This window comes from Mustela lutreola, chromosome 17 (assembly GCF_030435805.1).
Source record: "Mustela lutreola isolate mMusLut2 chromosome 17, mMusLut2.pri, whole genome shotgun sequence".
Taxonomy (NCBI): domain Eukaryota; kingdom Metazoa; phylum Chordata; class Mammalia; order Carnivora; family Mustelidae; genus Mustela; species Mustela lutreola.
This window is the reverse complement of record NC_081306.1, coordinates 499,162-506,192: the sequence shown is the minus strand read 5'-3', so window position 1 is coordinate 506,192 and position 7,031 is coordinate 499,162. Positions and strand designations below refer to the sequence as shown.

General features: G+C 48.2%; 1 long non-coding RNA gene across 1 annotated transcript; it reads left to right on the top strand.

The window, feature by feature from the left end:
- Positions 1 to 4,085: 4,085 nt before the first annotated feature.
- LOC131819893 (uncharacterized) lies at positions 4,086 to 5,514 on the top strand. The gene is made up of 2 exons (XR_009349378.1): positions 4,086 to 4,301; positions 5,036 to 5,514. It is a non-coding gene; the product is annotated as an uncharacterized LOC131819893 (long non-coding RNA).
- Positions 5,515 to 7,031: the final 1,517 nt, after the last annotated feature.

Below are 7,031 nucleotides of genomic sequence, written 5' to 3'. Positions count from 1 at the left end.
ACAGTGTTGTACCCCCTCCCTCTGCTGCCAGATCCAGAGCTGTCTCCTGGGTCCTCTCCCTTCTCACTCACCACTGTGGCTCAGTCTGAGCCCTCGTTGGCTTCCCCCGCAGCATCACATCAGTCCCCCCTCTGGTCCTCCAACGGCAGCCCCTTCCCTGTGTGTCCGGTTTTCTCCCCAGGTGTTTGTGCCCTGAACAAATGGGGTCCTATCCGTCCCCTGCACCACCGACTCTACCCCCCACTCTACCCGCCATGACCCCCCCGATGGCACTCGGTGGCTGCTCTGGCCTTTGAATGCCAGCGCCCTCACCTCATCTCTCCTACCACTGCCCCTCCTTGGGCTGCAGAACCCCAGCCTTAACCACACCACGGGATCCCAGACCCCGGACACCCCATACCCTTCCACTATGCCGTCTCTCCTCTGCCCAGCACTCTGTCTTGGCCCCTTCTTGGATAGTCAGACTTCCCATCCTTCAAGCCTTTCCCAGCAGTCTAGGCAAACAGCCTCATGAGGTGTGGGCTGAGTCAGCTTCTCCACGAGACCAGTCTGGGCCTGACTCATGTCTGCTTCCCTAGCTTCCCTCCAGCAACCAAGGTCAGGCGCAAAGCAGATGTTCACTAAAAATCTCAATGAACTAATGAATGAATGCATGGTCTATTCCTTTACACCCTTAGCCAGGCATAAGGACAAAGGAAATAAGGCGGGGACCTTTGTGTGTTTCACTCGTGGCTGGTTTCCCAGTGCACTAAAGGCACCCGGCACATAGAAGGTGCCCAGATATTTGTGAAATAAAGGGATGAGTGAAAGATGTACGTCTCAAATCTGGCTGCAACTCTAAAGGTGGACACAAGAACACACAAGAGTTGACAATCGTAAATCCTCTTGTTGCTCAGGGATTTTTTTTTTTTAAGATTTTATTTATCGGACAGAGAAAGAGCACGAGCAGGGGGAGAAGCAGGAGAGGGAGAAGCAGGTTCCCCGCCGAGCAGGGAGCCCGACGCAGGGCTCGGTCCCAGGACCCTGGGATCCTGACCCGAGCCAAAGGCAAACGCCCAACCACCTGAGCCCCCCCGGCGCCCCCGTTCAGGGATTCTTAAAGTCCATCGAATAACCCTGTGAGATGCGTGACCCGGACCACGCCCCAGCCTCTCATGCCGCCCCTCCTCCCGACTGGCCTTTCTAAAGCATCAGCACAAGCAGGCCAGCACCTGCTCGGAAGGTCTCCCCACGTCCCCACTATTGGTAAGATAAAGCCCAGAAATCCTACCCTGACTTCCCACTTCAGCACACACCACCGTCGCTCGTGAACCCCAATTCCATTCCGAGCACGCTTCCCCGCATTTCCCCCCCGTGCTTTTCCTCGTGCTCCTCTTGACCCCTAGAACTCCCTTCCCTCTCGCATCCCCAAGCCCCTCTCCTACCCTTCCTTCAAGTTTAGCTGCTCGGGCTTTCTTGACCCTTCTGAAGATGGAGGGGAAAGCCTGTTAAATATACAGATTGCCAGGCACTTCCCTGGAAATTCGGATTTGGGAGAGCTGTGCTGCAGCCCAGAAATCTGGGTTTTGAGCAATGACTGCCGGAAAGTCTTATGTTTAGTCAAGTTTGGGAACAACAGGGTATCTGGGCTGTGCCAGCTGAGGCTAGGTTATGCTATGTAACAAACATCCCCCAGGTCTCAGTGATTTAATGCGACCAAGGTTTACTTTTGCAGCGCACTTGGGTTACTTCCTGTCCTTCAAGGAAGATTCAGTACTTCATGTGGAGAAATTTCTTTTTTTTTTTTTTTTTTTTCAGATTTTATTTATTTGACAGAGAGAGACACAGTGAGAGAAAGAACATAAGCAGGGGGAGTGGGAGAGGGAGAAGCAGGTTCCTGCAGAGCGGGGAGCCCTCCGAGTGCTCATGCCACGACCCCGGGATCATGACCTGAGCTGAAGGCAGACCCTTAACAACCGAGCCACCCAGGTGCCCCGAAAATCTCAGTTCAAGCTGATGTGAAAGAGCACGGTTGTCCTGTGCTTCCACCCCTCCCATCAGGCTTCCAGGTTCTATTTCTCACGGCCCTGGAATGTGCTGCTCAGGCTCCTTCCTATTCCCACTGCCCCTTCAGACCATTGTGAACCTGTGACATGAACAGAATGTCCATAGCGTGGGTAACAGTAGAGATGGTAATAGTTAGATCTTACTTAGTGCTGATCATGTGCCAAGCCCTGCTTTACGTGTTTTGTTTGTATTAGTTAATCTTCACAACCACCATCTGAGGTTATCACCGACAAGGGAACAGAAGCACAAAGAGTTTAAGTAGTTTATTCAAGGTCGGAGCTGGGATCCAATCCCGGCAGACATCTGGACTATTGAACCGTTCTCTTTGCTGGTTGGTATCTGACTGCCGGGGGGCTCATTCCGGCCCTTCTCTTCATCAGAACCACGCGGCAGACACTGGATCGTGGCTCGGACTTTGGAGATCTATTTTGGAAGAACTAATGTCATTGCAATACTGACATCTTCCTGTTCATTTACATGGTATATCTACCCATTAGTTTTGGATTTCTTTAAAATCTTTTGATAAAATTGAAAATGTTCCGTCATGGGGTGCCTGCGTGGCTAGGCTGGTTGAGCATCCAACTCTTTTTTTTTTTTTTTTTTAAGATTTTATTTATTCATTTGACAGACAGAGATCACAAGTAGGCAGAGAGGCAGGCAGAGAGAGAGGAGGAAGCAGGCTCCCTGCCGAGCAGAGAGCCCGATGCAGGGCTCGATCCCAGGATCCTGGGACCATGACCCGAGATGAAGGCAGAGGCTTTAACCCACTGAGCCACCCAGTCTCCCCAAGCATCCAACTCTTGTTTTCGGCTCGTGTCATGATCTCAGGGTTTTGCGATCAAGGCCGGCATCAGGCTCTGTGCTCAGCAGGAGTCTGCTTGAGATTCTCCCTCTCCCTCTCTGCCCCTCCCCCACTAAAATAAGTAAACACAATCTTTTTTTAAGATTTTATTTATTTATTTGGCAGACAAAGATCACAAGTAGGCAGAGAGGCAGGCAGAGAGAGGGGGTAGGGGAAGCAGGCTCCCTGCCGAGTAGAGCCCAATGCAGGGCTCGATCCCAGGATCCTGAGATCATGACCTGAGCCAAAGGCAGAGGCTTAACCCACTGAGCCACCAGGAACCCCAGTAAATAAAATCTTTTAAAAAAAAAAGTAAAGTGTTCTTAAAAAAATAATAATTTTATTTATTTGTGTGTGTGTGTGAGAGAGAGAGAGAGAATGAGAGGGGAGGGTCAGAGGGAGAAGCATTCTCCCTGATGAGCCTGATGTGGGACTGGCTCCTGAGACTCCAGGATCCTAACCTGAGCTGAAGGCAATGAGCCACCCAGGTGCCCAAAAGTAAAATGTTCTGTCATAAAAGACATGAACATATTTTTAAAAGGTTTCCTTAGGTACTATATATTTCTATAAATGGTATTTTTCCATTTCCTAATAGTCTGTTGCTGTGATTTATAAAGGCAATCTATTTTAAATAATTTATCCTATTCCAGCAAACTTGCCTGCACATAGAGCGAGAGGCAGATATCCAGGGGTGGTCTAGGACCCTCCTGCTCCCTTACCAATTTTTCCAGTCTGCTGCCATGTCTGATAGACTCTGTCTCTTTAATGGATGTTCCATCCCTAACTTCAGGCCTTATTATCTGTTAACTGATTTCCCAATCAACCTTCACCTGGCCAGGGCCGCTGCCAACCCTTACTGCGCCTTTGTGTAAATAGAAAAAGGTGTCCCTTCCTCGTGATACTTGATCTCCCTCTGTCAGACAATTGTAATAAATGTTCAGATATGCGGATGTCCACGATGTGGTTGGGGGCCTCTCTTGTGTGATCGCTCCCACCGTGCCCACGGGCACAGCCATCTGTGGTCTCCCTGCACATGGCCACCAGCAGGATCCTTGAAAAGTGAAAGTTTGATCATAGTATTCTGTTATGGGCTGAAAGTCTTTGTGCCCCCCAAATTCTTATGCTGAGGCCCTAACCCCCACTGTAATGGTATCAGGGGGGTGGGGCCTTTGGGATACAATGAGGTTGAGAAGCCGTCACAAGGGTGGAGATGTCCACCCACCAGGGAGACGTCCCTGATGGGACGGGCAACCTCTTAAGAAAAGGAAGAGAGACCAGAGGTTCCTCCTTTTGCTCTTTGAGGATGCAGCAAACCATCTACAATCCAGGAAGAGCGCCCTCACCAAGAACTAAATCTGCAGGCACTGTGATCTTCTTCCAGCTTCCAGAACTGCGAGGAATAAATGTCTACTGGGTAAGCGGGCAATCTGTGCTATTTTGTAACAGCGGCCCAAGCTGCCTAAGACAGCTTTTTCTTTGTTGGAAATTATTTGAAGGTAGCTTCTTTCTTTGATACAGTTATTTAAAACAGGTAGTACTTTCACAGATTCAAAAATCTAAATAACATTAAAGGTTGACGGTGAAGATTCTTACTCTTGACAACTGTGCTTACCAGCTTGTTCTCTTCTGTAACTTTCCAGGATTTCTTTGAGGATACAAGCACACGCGCACACACATGTGCACATACACACATGCACACACACACTTTTTTCTTTTAAAGATTTTATTTATTTGACAGAGAGGGAGAGAGAGATCACAAGTAGGCAGAGAGGCAGGCAGAGAGAGAGAAGGAAGCAGGCTCCCCTGCTGAGCAGAGAGCCCGATGCGGGGCTCGATCCCAGGACCCTGAGATCATGACCTGAGCTGAGGCAGAGGCTTAACCCACTGAGCCACCCAGGGGCCCCCACACTTTTTTTTCTTATACCTCAATAGCATGGTCTACTCATTCTACACCTTGATATCTGACTAACGAGGGGTCTTAAAGCACTCTCACATCAACGCCCTCACCCTTTTTCACAGCTGCTCACCTGCTGATGGACAAGTCTGCAAACAAAATCCAATGAATAACATTGATGTATATGCCATTTCATTCATGGGCAGATAGAGGGCATTAAAATTCTGTTTCTCCTCCCCCCCAACCTTTTGCAGCTGGTATGGACTTGTGACTTGCTTAGAGACTAATTGAAGAAATAATGTCGAACAACTTCTGAGCAGGGCCTCAAGAGACCCTGAAGCTTCTATTCTCACCCTTTTGGAACCATGAGGATGCTGTGCTATGAAGAAACTCGGGCTGGCGGCACTGACTGGCTCAGTCAGTACAGCGTGCAACCCTTGATCTCAGGGCTGCGAGTTCAAGCCCCACACTGGGCAGGGAGCTTAAACAAACAAACAATTAAACAAATTCAGGATAACTGACGTACCACATGGAGACAGCGGCTCAGCCCCCCTCTAGCTGACCGAGCCATCAGGGCTAAGGTCTCAGACCTGTGACGGCCACGAGGGGCCATCCAGGCCCAGGCTAGACGTCAGCTGACTGCCATCACTTGAGTAATCTAGATCAGATCAGCAGAAAAACCACCTGGCCGCCCTCCGAATCTAGAGAAACAATAAATCGTTGTTCTACGCCAGTAAGTGTTAAGGTGGTTCCTTGGGAAGCAATAGCTAATTGATAGAGGTAGGTTTTCAGATAGATTGTTGCAAGTGAGAATGCTGGCTCAAAGTGTGTATACATTTATAATTTTTTTTTTTTTTTAATTTATTTATCAGAGAGAGAGAGCAAGCACAGGCAGACAGAGGCAGAGGGAGAAGCAGGCTCCCCGCCAAGCAAGGAGCCCGATGTGGGACTCGATCCCAGGATGTTGGGATCATGACCCGAGCCGAAGGCAGCTGCTCAACCAACTGAGCCACCCAGGCGTCCCAATACATTTATAATTTTGATAAATAATGTCTGGGTTGTATCATTTTGCATTCCTCCCAACAATGGGTGAAAGTCCCTGCTTCCCCACAGTCTTGCCAAAAGAGTGTTTCATCAGACATATGGGTTATTGCTAATGCAATAAAGGAAAAAAGGCATTTCAGTATCGTCTTTTCATTTCTCTCATTATGTGTGACGTTGAATATCTGCATATGTATTAAGGCCTTATGTATTTTCTCTTTTGTGATCTGTCATGTTCTTTGCCCATTTTTTAAAAAGATTTTATTTATTTATTTGACAGAGATCACAAGAAGGCAGAGAGACAGGCAGAGAGAGAGAGAGAGGGAAGCAGGCTCCCCGATAAGCAGAGAGCCCGATGTGGGGCTCTATCCCAGGACCCTGGGATCATGACCTGAGCCAAAGGCAGAGGCTTCAACCCACTGAGCCACCCAGGTGCCCCAGTCTTTGCCCATTTTTTATTGAACTGTTGGTCTTATCAATATGAGGAAGACATTTAAATAGTACAAAGATTACCCTTTGTATATGATAAGAATTGCAAATATTTTTTCCTAGTTTATTGTTAGTCTTTTGATTTTGCTTTATTTTTTAACCATGCAGAATTTTTTCCATGTCAACAAACGTATTAATCTTTTATAGCTTCTGACTTTTGAGTTGGAGTTGGAAAGGCTTCCTCGCTCCAAGAGTTATAAACGATTTTGCCCATATTTTCTTCTGGTGTTTTTAGGGGGGGCTGACAAGTTGTGTGACCCATCACTTTTAAAATGAAATTCAAGCCAAGGTTATGGCACATGTGATCAGGAGTATCCCACATGGAGAAGCAACAGGAGAAACAGAAGCTAGCTTATGAGATTCTCAGGGGGAGACGATGCCTCCTGTTTGAAACATGTTGAATTTAAGGTGCCTATGGGACCCCCACAAAGGGATGTCCAGGAGACAAGTGGATTCAGGGATCTGGAGCTCAAGAGAAAATTTGAGCCTGGAGATAGGGATTTGGGAGGCAGCCCATGCATGCCAGTTAAAGCCACAAGAATGTGTGTAGTGTCTGAAGAGAGGTTCTCAGATGGAACTCTAGGGAGTGGTCAAGGTCAGGCCACAAACACAATCATGAAAAGAGAGCTGTGGGGGCTTCCTCTCTGTGGGCCTTGGGGCTTGGCACAAAACCCACCTCAGAGACTTGTAGGATAAACAGAGGCCCTTTATGCCAAACAT